The sequence below is a fragment of the Anolis carolinensis genome, chromosome 1 (assembly GCF_035594765.1).
Source record: "Anolis carolinensis isolate JA03-04 chromosome 1, rAnoCar3.1.pri, whole genome shotgun sequence".
In the NCBI taxonomy this organism is placed as follows: domain Eukaryota; kingdom Metazoa; phylum Chordata; class Lepidosauria; order Squamata; family Dactyloidae; genus Anolis; species Anolis carolinensis.
This window is the reverse complement of record NC_085841.1, coordinates 174,318,982-174,331,899: the sequence shown is the minus strand read 5'-3', so window position 1 is coordinate 174,331,899 and position 12,918 is coordinate 174,318,982. Positions and strand designations below refer to the sequence as shown.

General features: G+C 41.0%; 1 long non-coding RNA gene across 1 annotated transcript in view; it reads left to right on the top strand.

Moving 5' to 3' along the window:
* Positions 1 to 1,564: 1,564 nt before the first annotated feature.
* The window catches only part of LOC134293041 (uncharacterized), a 41,321-nt gene continuing 29,967 nt past the window's right edge, over positions 1,565 to 12,918 (top strand). The window contains exon 1 of the long non-coding RNA XR_010000105.1: positions 1,565 to 2,698. This is a non-coding gene — a long non-coding RNA (uncharacterized LOC134293041). The remainder of the gene's footprint in view (positions 2,699 to 12,918) is intronic.

The following is a 12,918-nucleotide window of genomic DNA, read 5'->3' as shown; positions in this document are numbered from 1 at the left end:
ACACTTAAAATGACTTCAAACAAATAAAATAAATCTACAGATGGAAATTTTCCTAATATCTGGAATTGAAATGTACTGAATTTTTCCATCCTGCCTAAAAGAGACTGTGGTGAAACTGTTACAGAAAAAGGCCTCCCTGGATCTTACAACTCTGAACAGTTATTGGCCATTTGTAGCATTCCATTTTGAGGGCATGCTTCTTGAGCATGTGGTGCCCTTCCAGATGCAGGGATTTCTGGGCATGATAGATGATCCAAATCCATTTCAATCTGGTTTCGGGCCTGGTTATGGGATGGAGATAGTTCTTGTTGCCATGGTGGAAAACCTACACAGGTGTGCCCTAGATGGAACTAGATGGGGGAGTGTGCCCCTTTTAGTTCTACTGAACCTCTCAGCAGGCTTTCAACGCCATCAATCATGTTATCCCCTCTTGGATAGGATGTGGGGCCACCGTTATGCAGTGGTTAAGGCCTTTCCTGTAGGGATGAACTCGGAAGGTGGTGCTGGGAGATTCCTGTTTGATGCCCTGGACATTCACCTGGAGGGTCCTTCACATTCTCTTTTGTCTCCCATGCTGTTTAACATCAGCTTCTGGCCACAGCCTCAATATCAGCCTATCTGACTGATTGGATACTGTGTTGTCGAAGGCTTTAATGGCTGGGATCACAGGGTTGTTGTATGTTTTCCGGGCTGTATGGCCATGTTCCAGAAGTATTCTCTCCTGACGTTTCGCCCACATCTATGGCAGGCATCTTCAGAGGTTGTGAGGTACCTTACAGCCCGGAAAACACACAACAACCCTGATTGGACACTCCTGGATAAACTAGTGGATTTAAATTGGAAGTAGAGAGATTCCATATAAACAGCAAGAAGAGCTTCCTAATTATAAGAACTCTGTGACATGGAATAGATTGCCTTGGAGAATGGTGTACTCTCCATCTCTGGGGGTCTTTCAGCAGTGTTTGAATGGATGTCTTTCCAGAGTGCTGTACAGGCAGTCCTCAAATTACAAACATCCAACTTACAAATGACTTATAGTTTAGAATGGGGGTGAGACAACAAGAAGTGAGAGGAAATCTACTCCTAGGAAGGGAAATTCACTCCTGAAAGAGCTATCACAGGGGAAAGGTGTCTCCACTGAAGCTTTATCACTGATCCTTGTTTCCACAACAAGCCAAAATTCACAGGGACAGAAAGGGAGCTGAAATCTTCTGAACAGGGACAAAAATACCACAGGTATGTTAACCCTTCCCTATGCTATCTAAAGTCAAAAAGTATATACAGTAGAGTCTCACTTATCCAAGCTAAATGGGCCGGCAGAAGCTTGGATAAGTGAATATCTTGGATAATAAGGAGGGATTAAGGAAAAGCCTATTAAACATCAAATTAGGTTATGATTTTACAAATTAAGCACCAAAACATCATGTTATACAACAAATTTGACAGAAAAAGTAGTTCAATACGCAGTAATGTTATGTTGTAATTACTGTATTTACGAATTTAGCACCAAAATATCATGATATATTGAAAATATTGACTACAAAAATGGCTTAGATAATCCAGAAGCTTGGATAAGCGAGGCTTGGATAAGTGAGACTCTACTGTATTTGTGGCTGGAATTACACTTCAAAAATGTATCTGTTCCAATTTACAAACAAATTCAACTTAAGAACAAACCTACAGAACCTATGTTGTTCGTAACTTGGGGACTGCCTGTGTATAGAAAGATTGTAATTTTTTTCTTTTCCTTTTTCAAAAACCTATGTAACAAATTTTATCCACTAGATGAAGATGGTTGTGGTGATGACGACGACGATGATATCCCCAGTAAGCAAATGAACAAAGCAGAACTGAAGACAAGCGCTAAGCATGTCAGCCTGAGCTTCTTCATCATCCATTGCATTTCTGGGGGGAAACATTTCTACTTAGAGTGGGATAAGAGAATTTGGAGAGGGGAGATAGAGATGTCAGGATATTGTGGGAAAGGAGAACAAGAAAACATTTCCTTTGGCAATCCTGTTTCCCTTTCTGGGGGAAAACAGGACTATTTTCTTCATGCTTTATCCCAACTGACAAGTACAAGCACTTTGGGCCCTAACTGGATGTGAACATTGTCAGAAGGAATTTAGGCTAACGGGAGGCATCTGCGGCTCCTTTCCAATTGCGCTCAGCGCTGGATCCACTTTTGCCAGCATGGCAGGGTGGCTGGTGGGCAGACACCAGCGCAGATGGGAACTTCACATACTGTACGCATCATGACCAACTATAAAAAGAGTCACAATGAATCAGTTGTTACACAGCAAGTCTCCTTGGAACCTTCACATCCAATTTCAATCTAGCTGACATCCATAGCTTACAGTGAGCTTTTGTGTTTAAGCACTGGTACAGTATTAATGCCAGAGTCAAGGAGCTCTTCTGGATCTCCATGGTGCAGATTTCAAGCACAGATTTCAGCCAGTTGTTTGGAAGGATGGAGGAGCGGTAAGGGGAGGCCGCCACTGGAAGGGCAGTGGAGAGGAAAGCATGTGACAAACGGTTGGCGGGGTTTGGGGGAGACCTCCAATGCCGCAGTAAACCATGAAAGAGCAATTCTCTGCTCCAGTTAAATGCTTTAGTCTCAGTAGACAACTGAGGATAAAAAAGAAAACAAAATGAAAAGGGAGGCAATTAAAGCAAACAGCTTAACTTTCCTTGAAAGGTGAGTCAATGGAAAGCCACTCTTGAGGTAAACTGACAAGCTGGAATGAGTGGATTTGACGGTGCATTGCTCAGGTAAAGTTTTGACGGTAGCAGCATGAGCTTTCTGAAGTGAAGTACTATGAAAAGGTAAATTATGTTTTGTATTCATGACTGAAAGCATTTTATTTTAAAGCTGATGCTGTCAAGGTGGAGATGTAGCAGTGCCTCTAGCCGTGCAATGTGAGTGAGGCAACATGACAGCTTGTAATAAGTAATTTTTATACAGTTGCATTTATCACTCAAGTAGGCTTGGCAATATTAAACATAGACCTTAAAATGCTTCAGTAGCAAAGGACAGGAGCTGGAGGCATATTCTGTGTGCGTGCGTGTGCGTGTGTAAGAGAGAGGGGGGCTGGAGGGGAGAATTTTCAACTTTTCTTCTCTGCCCTCTTCAAGCTTGTTTCTGTTAATGTAGCACTTTTTAAGATATGCGTCCAAATGCCTCCAAATTGTTAATACTTCACTAAAGGGTTTGGAATAGAATGGCTCCATTTAGCTCAAAGGAAGCTGATTTCGGTTTTAATAAATTAGACATTGCTACTATTTCCCAGCAAAAATCAATTGCCTCAGTTTACAAATTCCATTCCAAAGGCCCAACATCTTGCATCTTGTTCTGCCTGGCTCTTAATCCTCTTGCTAATTTCCTTGCATGTTTAACACCTTAGATTTTGTCTGTGTGATATGGTTGTATTTGTTGTCGCAGTCACCACCTTTGCAATGAAAGGCAGGCTCCAAAATATATAGCTTTGCTCAATTTCAGTTTCGTTTCCATTTCTGCATGTTTTAAATCGGGTCCCCAAACTAAGGCCCGGGGGCCGGATGCGGCCCATCAAAGCCATTTATCTGGCCCCCACAGCACAAGGGCAGTAGGGGGTTGGGCTAAATGACCCAAGGGGTCTCTTCCAACCCTATTATTATTATTATTATTATTATTATTATTATTATTATTATTATTATTATTATTAACATTGAGGCTGGGTGGCCATCTGTCAGGGGTGCTTTGCTTGTGCCTTTTGGAAGAGACCCCTTGGGCCTTTTAGTCCAACCATCTTTATTATTATTATTTTATTTTATGACACAGCAAACAAGATAAATATGCTGGATTTCATATCACAAAATCACAAGTCAAAGACTTCCCAAGTGTCTAGGACTGTGTGATGTATTTTTGGATGATGTGCGCAGATCCCAGTAGGACTAAATAGACTAAATGGCCAAGGGGGTCTCTTCCAACCCTCTTTATTGTTGTTGTTGTTGTTATTATTAACATTGAGGCTGAGTGGCCATCTGTCAGGGGTGCTTTGCTTGTGCTTTTGGTGCAGAAAGGCAGAAGAGGGTTGGACTAAAAGGCCCAAGGGGTCTCTTCCAACCCTCTTTTTCATTATTATTATTATTATTAATTATTATTGCTCGGTAGCCAACTATAGTCGGGCCCTCCAACGGTCTGAAGGATCGTGAACTGGCCCCCTGTTTAAAAAGTTTGGGGACCCCTGTTTTAAATGATGAGAAATCAATTGCAAATATGATTGGTAGGCAAATAATATTTTCCTGCTCAGAACAAAAAAAAATGGTATCAAGAAATCAGTACTAAAATTTGAAAAGTTACTAACTGATCCACCTCCTCTCTGTAAGTTTTTGCAGACTTTGGTGGGTTTGTCACCAGTTTCTTTCCTGGATCTGAACTTCCTGTTGCATCTAGTTCTCACAAAGCCCAGTACTAACCCATCAAGTTCCAGACTTGTCTGGGTTCATCTTGACCTCCAGTATTTTAACATTACAGTATAGGCAATCTGGAATGCACAAGGAGAGGCTAAGACTGGAGACAAATGTCCCAGTCTTAACAGGATGAAGAAAATACATTCATTTCAAAAGTAAATCAAGCCTGGTTTGTCTTATTTCTTTAGGTGGTAATTATACAGAGAAGAGTTTCGCAGACCTTTACAGTAACCTTCCACTTTGTTAACCATACACTGCTTGGTTGGTGTTTACTCTTTTCTCACAGTACTCTATATTTGATTTTAAGTTTGTTTTAAAAAAACAAAAAAAAAACAGATGGGTTGCTTTTTTAGGAGCGAGAGAGAGAGATGAATAACTATATGGATGGATGGTCGGGCAATCGGAAGGGAAAGATTTTTTAAAAGCCTGAACTATGCAAGGACCCTTGATGGAGCTGAATCATATGTATGTTTGTGTGTGTGAGAGAGAGAGTCATTAGAGAGAAAAAGGTGGGGTGTGGTGGGGTGAGAGACATGGCAGGAAAAAATAGACTGACTATTGGAGAAACTACATTTGTTAGAAGCCTAAGGGCACTTCAGTAGCTTTTTAAAGGTTGATTCACATAGGCATATACATCTCCAAATATAATCATAGTAAACAATATGGAAGTTCAATCCGCAGTGGATGGAATTGAAGAATGGCATTTTGTGGCATTGCAACAACTTAACTCATACAGCATAGACATCATTTAACTTTATAGTGATAAAGTCATAAATAATTTCCACTTGTGAATGTGGGAATGTTAATCCTCTTGTGCATTTGATTTTTGTATGCCTCACATGCAATGGACTTCAACCTTCTACTGACTCCCCATATTAATCATCTAAGCAATTACTTTTATTTGTCTCCCATGTTTTTTCTTTTCCCAACATGGCTTAGCCATTTCAAAGAAGGCTGTTATTTTCAGCATTGCTAAGCCTCCATTTTTTTTGTTTCAAAGAGTTTTTATTTCATTTTCACACTTTCGTATCATTTTATTTATTTCGTGTCAAAAGCATTGGTACAGCAAATACATTTCAAATAATGGAAATAAAATAGAAAAGAAAAGAAATCACAAACAACAAAATAGTTTTGGACCAAAAGCGGGCAACAGCAACCGCATTGTCCGTAGCTTTAAACAACTCCTCCTCCGTACATGAGGCAGGGCATTGTGGGCAAGCATACATGTGCTGAGTTGTTTGTTCAGCTCCACAGTCACACAAGGTGGAGGATTCCTCCAGGTAGTGCCACCTTGCCAAGTTGTCTTTTGATCTGCCCACTCCACTTCGGAGTCTGTTCAGGGACTTCCAAGTTGCCCATTCCTGGTTTGCCCCTGGAGGAAGACCCTCTTGGGGGGCCATCCAGTTAGAATTGCCAGGTTTAGCTGCCCAGAGAGACACCCTTGCTGTTGCTGGAGGAACATCATGAACTTTTGTATCATAAGAGTGCGGGATAAAGCCAAGGAGTTTTGTTAGTAAGTTAGGCCTATCCATAAGTCTAATGTACATCCAAGAATGAGGAAGGGAGGTGTTGTTATACATATTCTATTTTATAAAGCAGTTCCATTCACAATGTCTTTTACCTAGCAAAAACAAAAAGTATTGGCATAAATGGAAAACAATTATTTATTATTTATTTACTACATACCCCACCCTTCTCACCCTGAAGGGGACTCATAGTGGCTTACATAATTTGGCACAATTCGATGTCGCAATTCAACAATATACAAACAAAACAGGGGGCCAGTCTAATCTCACTAGGGAGGGAGTTCCATAGCCGTGAGGCCTCCACTGAGAAGGTCCGGTCTCTCATCCCTACCAATCGTGCCTGCGAAAGAGGTGGGACCGAAAGCATGGCCTCCCCAGAAGATCTTAACATTCTTACAGGTTCATAGGGGCAGATATGTTCAGATTACAGAGAATTAAAACTCTGAAATTCTTTCTTTTAAACTTTATAACATTAAAACAATCTTGAATTAACCATTGAGTTTTTTGTGCCAGGAGTGACTTGAGAAACTGCAAGTAGCTTCTGATGTGAGAGAATTGACTGTCTGCAAGGATATTGTTCAGGGGACACCCGAATGTTTTACCATCCTGTGGGAGGCTTCTTTCATGTCCCCGCATGGGAAGCTGGAGCTGACAGAGAGGAGCTCACCCCACTCTCCATCTTTGAACCGCCAACCTTTGGTCAGCAGTCCTGCCGGCACAAGGGTTTAAGAGAAAGATAAGAAATATGTTTGTGTTTCATTAACATATTTGCATGTTCACATATGAGGTTCAACACATAATGGAGTGAATCTTTTAAAAAACAAAAAACAAAACAAAAAACACTTCCACTGGATGTCTTCCATCCACCCTCTATCTTGATCCACTTCAAAGGAAGATGTGAGGCTGGCAGGGGATAGGTCTTGTGTAGACCTGCTGTCAGATTTCAGGATTTTTTGCCCCATATTTAAAACACGCATTTTGGCACTGTCTGGAAGCACCCTTGGTATACCTGAACATTGGATCATAACCATTTTTTTTCCTTAAATTTTACTGGAGTCAGCTTTCTTAAGTCTAGAATGTGTGCCTTACTATGCTAGACTTCCTCTTTCTGCTGTATAACAAACTATAGAAAAACATGGTCACTCCTGCCTAAGGAGCTGCTACTTACTCTCCATTTAACACATCGTCACTATTGGTTAGGATCAGATCTAAAATAGTTGATTCCCTTGTTGCCTCTTCTAGATTCTTAACCATTAAATTGTCTGCAAGGCCAATGAGAACTTTGTTGAATCTGATATTCTTGGCAGAATTTGTCTTCCAATAAATATCAGGTTAGTTGAAATCACCTATTACTATTACATATCTCCTTTCTGAATGTGTGATCATCTGTTCCAGGAAGGCATCATTCAAATCCTCAGTCTAGCTTGGAGGTCTGTAGTAGAACCACACAATGATACCCCACTTGTTTCTTTCTCAATCCCCACAGGTTCCATACTCCATTAGACCCAGGTCTTTCAGGAATGCTTCCGTCTAATGGGGTATCTAATTAATTTGGGAGAAAGCAGGTAAATATGGGGCCTGTGAAATCTGACTACTAGGTAGTCTTGCAAATCCCCAGGGGTCAGTCCTCACAGCCCTCTCAGTTTTTTGGGCTCCATGAGCCCAGAGAACCGAGAGGGCACCCACCCCCTCCCCAACCCAGCCATTAAACAAAAACTTACCAGGCCACCATTAACCTCCTCCAGCAGACCTCCTGGTGCATAGAAATGATGCATCAGGAAGGGGGGGGGGCAAGGAAGAAAATCACTCCTCCCTTCCTCACCTTTGGGTGCATCATTTCTATGTGCCAGGAAGTCTGCCAGAGAAAGTTGATGCAGTCTGAGACGCTTTTGTGTAATGTTAAGGCTGGTTTGGGGGGGGGTGCCCTCCCGGTAGTTACACACACCTTAGGAAAGCCCGGGCTTTGGGGGGAGGTGTGGGGAATCAAATCTACACAAAAGTGGGTTTTTAAAATCCACTTTGGTATAGATTTGAGTCAAGTTTGGAAGTGCCCTTTGATAGTTATGCCCCGGCTAAGCCTGGGATTTCCCCTGTGTTTGGCCATACTGTTTCATGGAGGAAACTTGTGAATAGGCTCCTAAAAGAACTTCCTTCTGGTGTTGTCACTGGTGTGATAAGTAACTAGCACAGCTGCTAGAGACTAGCATCACGTGTATAAATCCACGCAGTGGCGTGGGTGTGTTGTAGATGCAACCTTTCTGTGCTCCACTTCCCTGTGCCCAAACTGTAGCAATTCAGTCTCTAGTGAACAGAAGAGAGGACTTCCAGGTGCATAGTCATTAGTTGATCCTTTTGCTCAGTTCACCCACTTTTAAAAAGTCAACTACAAAATTTTGCAGTTTCTTGCTTTTTTGTTTGTTGTACACTCATTCCCTTAATGTATGAGATACTGCAGCTATATTTTTTAGAAAGCTTCGTACTTCATGTGTTCAGCTACATTCACACACATGCTAACTGGGGGTGTGTGATTCGTGAAAAACCCATTCTGTTTTTGTGCCCCGTTTTCGCCTCCCCCTCCAGTTCTGTTTACTGGGAAATTCCAGAAACCAGAAGAGGGAAAATAACATTCAATGATCCGCCAGCTAGAAATTCCATTTACATTCTTATCATATGGCAGCCAGATGCCAGGCCTTTGGCTGCCACCCTCCTCCCCCCCCCCCCCCGGCCCATTTCAGGTTGCCAGATCACCAGAATTCTCCAGACCCGGTATCTCAAAACAGAATCGTGCACACCCCTAATGCTTACAGTATTGATTTGTTAATAGGGATTGCCTTCTGAATATGGCCATACACCTTTAATTGTGATTTGGTGCACTGAATTCAAATGGATAAACATTGTAACTAATTGGAACCCTTGATGTCTGCTGTTGTGGTCCCAGAACCTAAAAATAAGGTTTAGCACTGCTAATAACGCCACACTCTGGCAACATAAATTAATGTGCATATTTCTGGGATTTGCAATACATTGTCATCCATATTTATTATAATAGGAGATACGGCAAGATGAATGCATGCATAGCAAGCTGGAAAAGCGTTACTGTGCAACTACAAAATTGCATACTGATGAAAACACAAACTAGGAGATTGTCACAATAATGAGCCAAATCTCAGAATTGTGCAGATTTTCCAGTTAAAAGGGGAGGTAGGGAGGTGATGCAGTAAGCAGATAGCTCAATCTGTATTAATAGAACACTATTATAGGGAAGAACAACAATGCTGGTTTGTTCCCATTTTCACTGAGAATGAGATTGTGACACCTAAATACACCATCAGACCATGGTGTCCTCAATAATTTCTGAGGATTACTTTTAAAAAACGGATTTAAGTATATCATGGCAATAGTTGGTCCATGAATGAAACATGTCCATTTGTATTCCATTTGGAGAAAACAGTATTTCTGAAAAAAAAAAGAAAACCACTTCTTTGATTATATATACATATTTTAATAGGGATTGTTTTTAAAGAGGAAGTTCTTCAATGTATGAAACAGTCTGCATTGTTTCTTTTAATACAACCTTTAAAAGAGTATTTATGAATACATGTATTACTTGAAATGCATTACTTTATTTAAAAAAAATAAAAAATCAATAAAACGTGACATTGAGCATTAACTTAATTTCTCCATTTGGTCAGTTTGAGACTATAGTCTGTAAAATCCATAGGAAGTACATATCAACTTTGGGCATTTTTCTTTGGCAGCAATATTTCTGGAATTGGTCTATTAAAACGAAGCTTAATACCAAAGACAGGAAACCTCGGTAATCTCTTTAAAACAGATGTCTATCTTTTATATTGGTGGATGGACTTTTATGTCTTGTACCCACTTAGCTCTCATGAACATAAAACCAATGTATATGCTTGTGATATTGATTCACAACGACATCCCCTAAGGATATTTTTTATAATTAACAGCAATTCCTTTACTAGAAGTTCTCTGTTTTTTCTTTACTTGTTGTATTTGGATAAAAATTTGATGAGCTATGATTTTTAAAGAATATTTTTCTAGGAATCTTGCTTTTTGCATTAGGTTTTTGATAAATCTCATTGCCTCTTTTAATGATCCTTCCATATTTTAAACAGCAATGTTTCTCTTTATTGACATCAGGGCCCACATTTTTTTGCCCTGGCATGGTGCTTGTGTTGGTTAATTCTGTTTTAAATTAAAGTTATATTTTCCATCAATGCACACTCTCAGCCACTATAAGAGATATGTCAATAAAGTATTCTGCATTGGCGCTTTGTTCAGTAAACACACGAAAGAGCAGTGGAATAGGATGCTATATTGTATGTGTGGCTAGCCAATGTGGTATAATGGCTTGAGCACTATAGGCCAGAATCTGACTTCCTACTCAATCATGAAAAACCACTGGATGACCTTGGGTGTATCACGCACTAGGGGTGTGCACAATTTCATTTTTGTATACTGGATTTGGATGGTTCAATGAATTTGGATGCTGAATCCATGAAAATGAGTCTGGCGCAGGGCAGCCAAAGCCTTAGCTAGTACAGGTAATATCAACTGGATCTTTTTGGCCAATGAGTACTAATAGGGACCAATGGGGCTGAGCAGCACTCTACCTGAAGCGTGTGGACAGGACAGCCTTGCAAATTAGGAAAGCTGCTGCTACTTTGCTTTCTTCCCCAGCAGCCTCCTGCGTCCCTTCCCAAAGCACCCTCCCCCTCCACTTTGTGTCCTCTAGAGGCAAATGGAAACTTGATTTCCCAGCAGCACTTTATGCTGGACGAACAATGAAGGAGACTTGTGCGCCCTCCCGGAGCATGATGGGAGTTGAGGATTTTCTTTCTGTGTGTTTCCCACATTTGTTCTCAGACAATCAGAAGCCTGGTTGACTGTTTCCATTCTCCTTCCCTCTTATGGCATGCACTTGGGACTTCAATTCCCAGAACACCGTCTTGTGCTTTTTTAAAATGTTATTGTAAATATTTTAAAAATTTCCAAAAACTTAATGAAATGGTAAAATGTTCTGAAACTTGGCAGGCTTCCAAAAATAAATATGGCCTACAAGTGAGGCAGGTTTCAAGCTGATAGGCTTAAAGATAACAGAGAAATGAGCCTCTAAAGTTTCCCCATTGGCGGCAATGGACCAAATTTTTCCAGCATGAAAACAGAAACTCCTCCCAAATTTGGGAATTTCCCTAAATATGGATTGGGGGCCACTGAAAACTAGGCACTAATAATAGCATGGTTTTTTTGCTGAATTGCACACCCCTATCACATATTTTCAACTTCAGAGGAAGGGAAAGACAAACCGAGTATGAAAAGATTTTGCCAGGAAAACTCCCTTAGGGTTACCATGAGTCATACTACTGCTACTACTACTACTATATTTGCTGGATAGAAGCCATTTTTCCTCTGTTGTTTACATCATCTAATGAATTATTGCCAAAAAAGAAAAGAAAATAGACATGGCTAATGATGTGACAAACATAAAAATTTGGGGAGGGGGGGGGAGGGAATGAACATGAACATAGCAAAGTATCACCAAAACCTGGTGTGATGAGTCTCATGATTGGAATGTAGTAACAGAGTAACAAACCAGGCAAGATTCTGGAAAAGATCATTAAGGAAGTGGTCGGCAAACACTTAGAAAGGAATGCGGTCATTGCTAAAAGTCAACATGGATTTATCAAATACAAGTCATGCCAGACTAATCTGATCTCTTTTTTATAGAGCTACAAGCTGGATAGATGCAGGGAACGCCGTGGATGTAGCGTATCTGGATTTCAGTAAGGCCTTTGACAAGGTTGCCCAGGACCTTATGGCAAACAAATTAGTCAAATGTGGGCTAGGCAAAACTGCAGTTAGGTGAATCTGTAATTAGCTAAGTGAACAAACCCAAAGGGAGCTCACCAATCCTTCCTCTTCATCCTGGAAAGAAGTGACAAGTGGAGTGCTGCAGGCTTCCATCCTGAGCCCAGTTCTGTTCAACATCTTTATTAAAGACTTAGATGAAGGGTTAGAAGGCATGATCATCACGTTTTCAGACACCAAATTGGGAGGGATAGCTAACACTCCAGAAGACAGGAGCAGAATCCAAAATAATCTTAACAGATTAGAGAGATGGGCTGAAACTAACAATATGAACTTCAACAGGGACAAATGCAAAATACTCCACTTAGGCAGAAAAAAATGAACCGCAAAGATACAGAATGAGGGATACCTGGCTCGACAGGAGTATGTGTGAAAAAAGACCTTGGAGTCCTTGTGGACAACAAGTCAAACATGAGCCAACAATGCAATGCAGTGGCAAAAAAGCCAACGGGATTTTGGCCTGCATAAATAGGAGTATAATGTCTAGATCCAGGGAAATCATGCTATCCCTCTATTCTGCCTTGGTAAGACCACACCTGATGCACCAATTCTGGGCATCACAATTGAAGGGAGATGTTGACAAACTGGAATGTGTCCAGAGGAAGGCAACTAAAATGATCAAGGGTCTGGAGAACAAGCCCTATGAGGAGCAGCTTAAAGATCTGGGCAAGTTTAGTCTGCTGAAGAGAAGGCTGAGAGGAGACGTGATGGCCATGTATAAATATGTGAGGAACAGTCATAGAGAGGAGGGAGCAAGCTTGTTTTCTGTTGCCCTGGAAACTAGGATGTAGAACAACTGCTTCAAACTACAGGAAATGAGATTCCACCTGAATATTTGGAAGAATTTCCTAATTCTGAGAGCTATTTGCCAGCGGAACTCTCTGCCCCGAAGTGTGGTGGAGGTTCCTTCTTTGGAGGCTTTTAAACAGAGGTTGGATGACCGTCTGTCAGGGGTGCTTTGAATGCAATTTTCCTGCTTCTTGGCAGGGGGTTGGATTGGATGGCCCACGAGGTCTCTTCCAATTCTATGATTCTATGAGTGATGTAA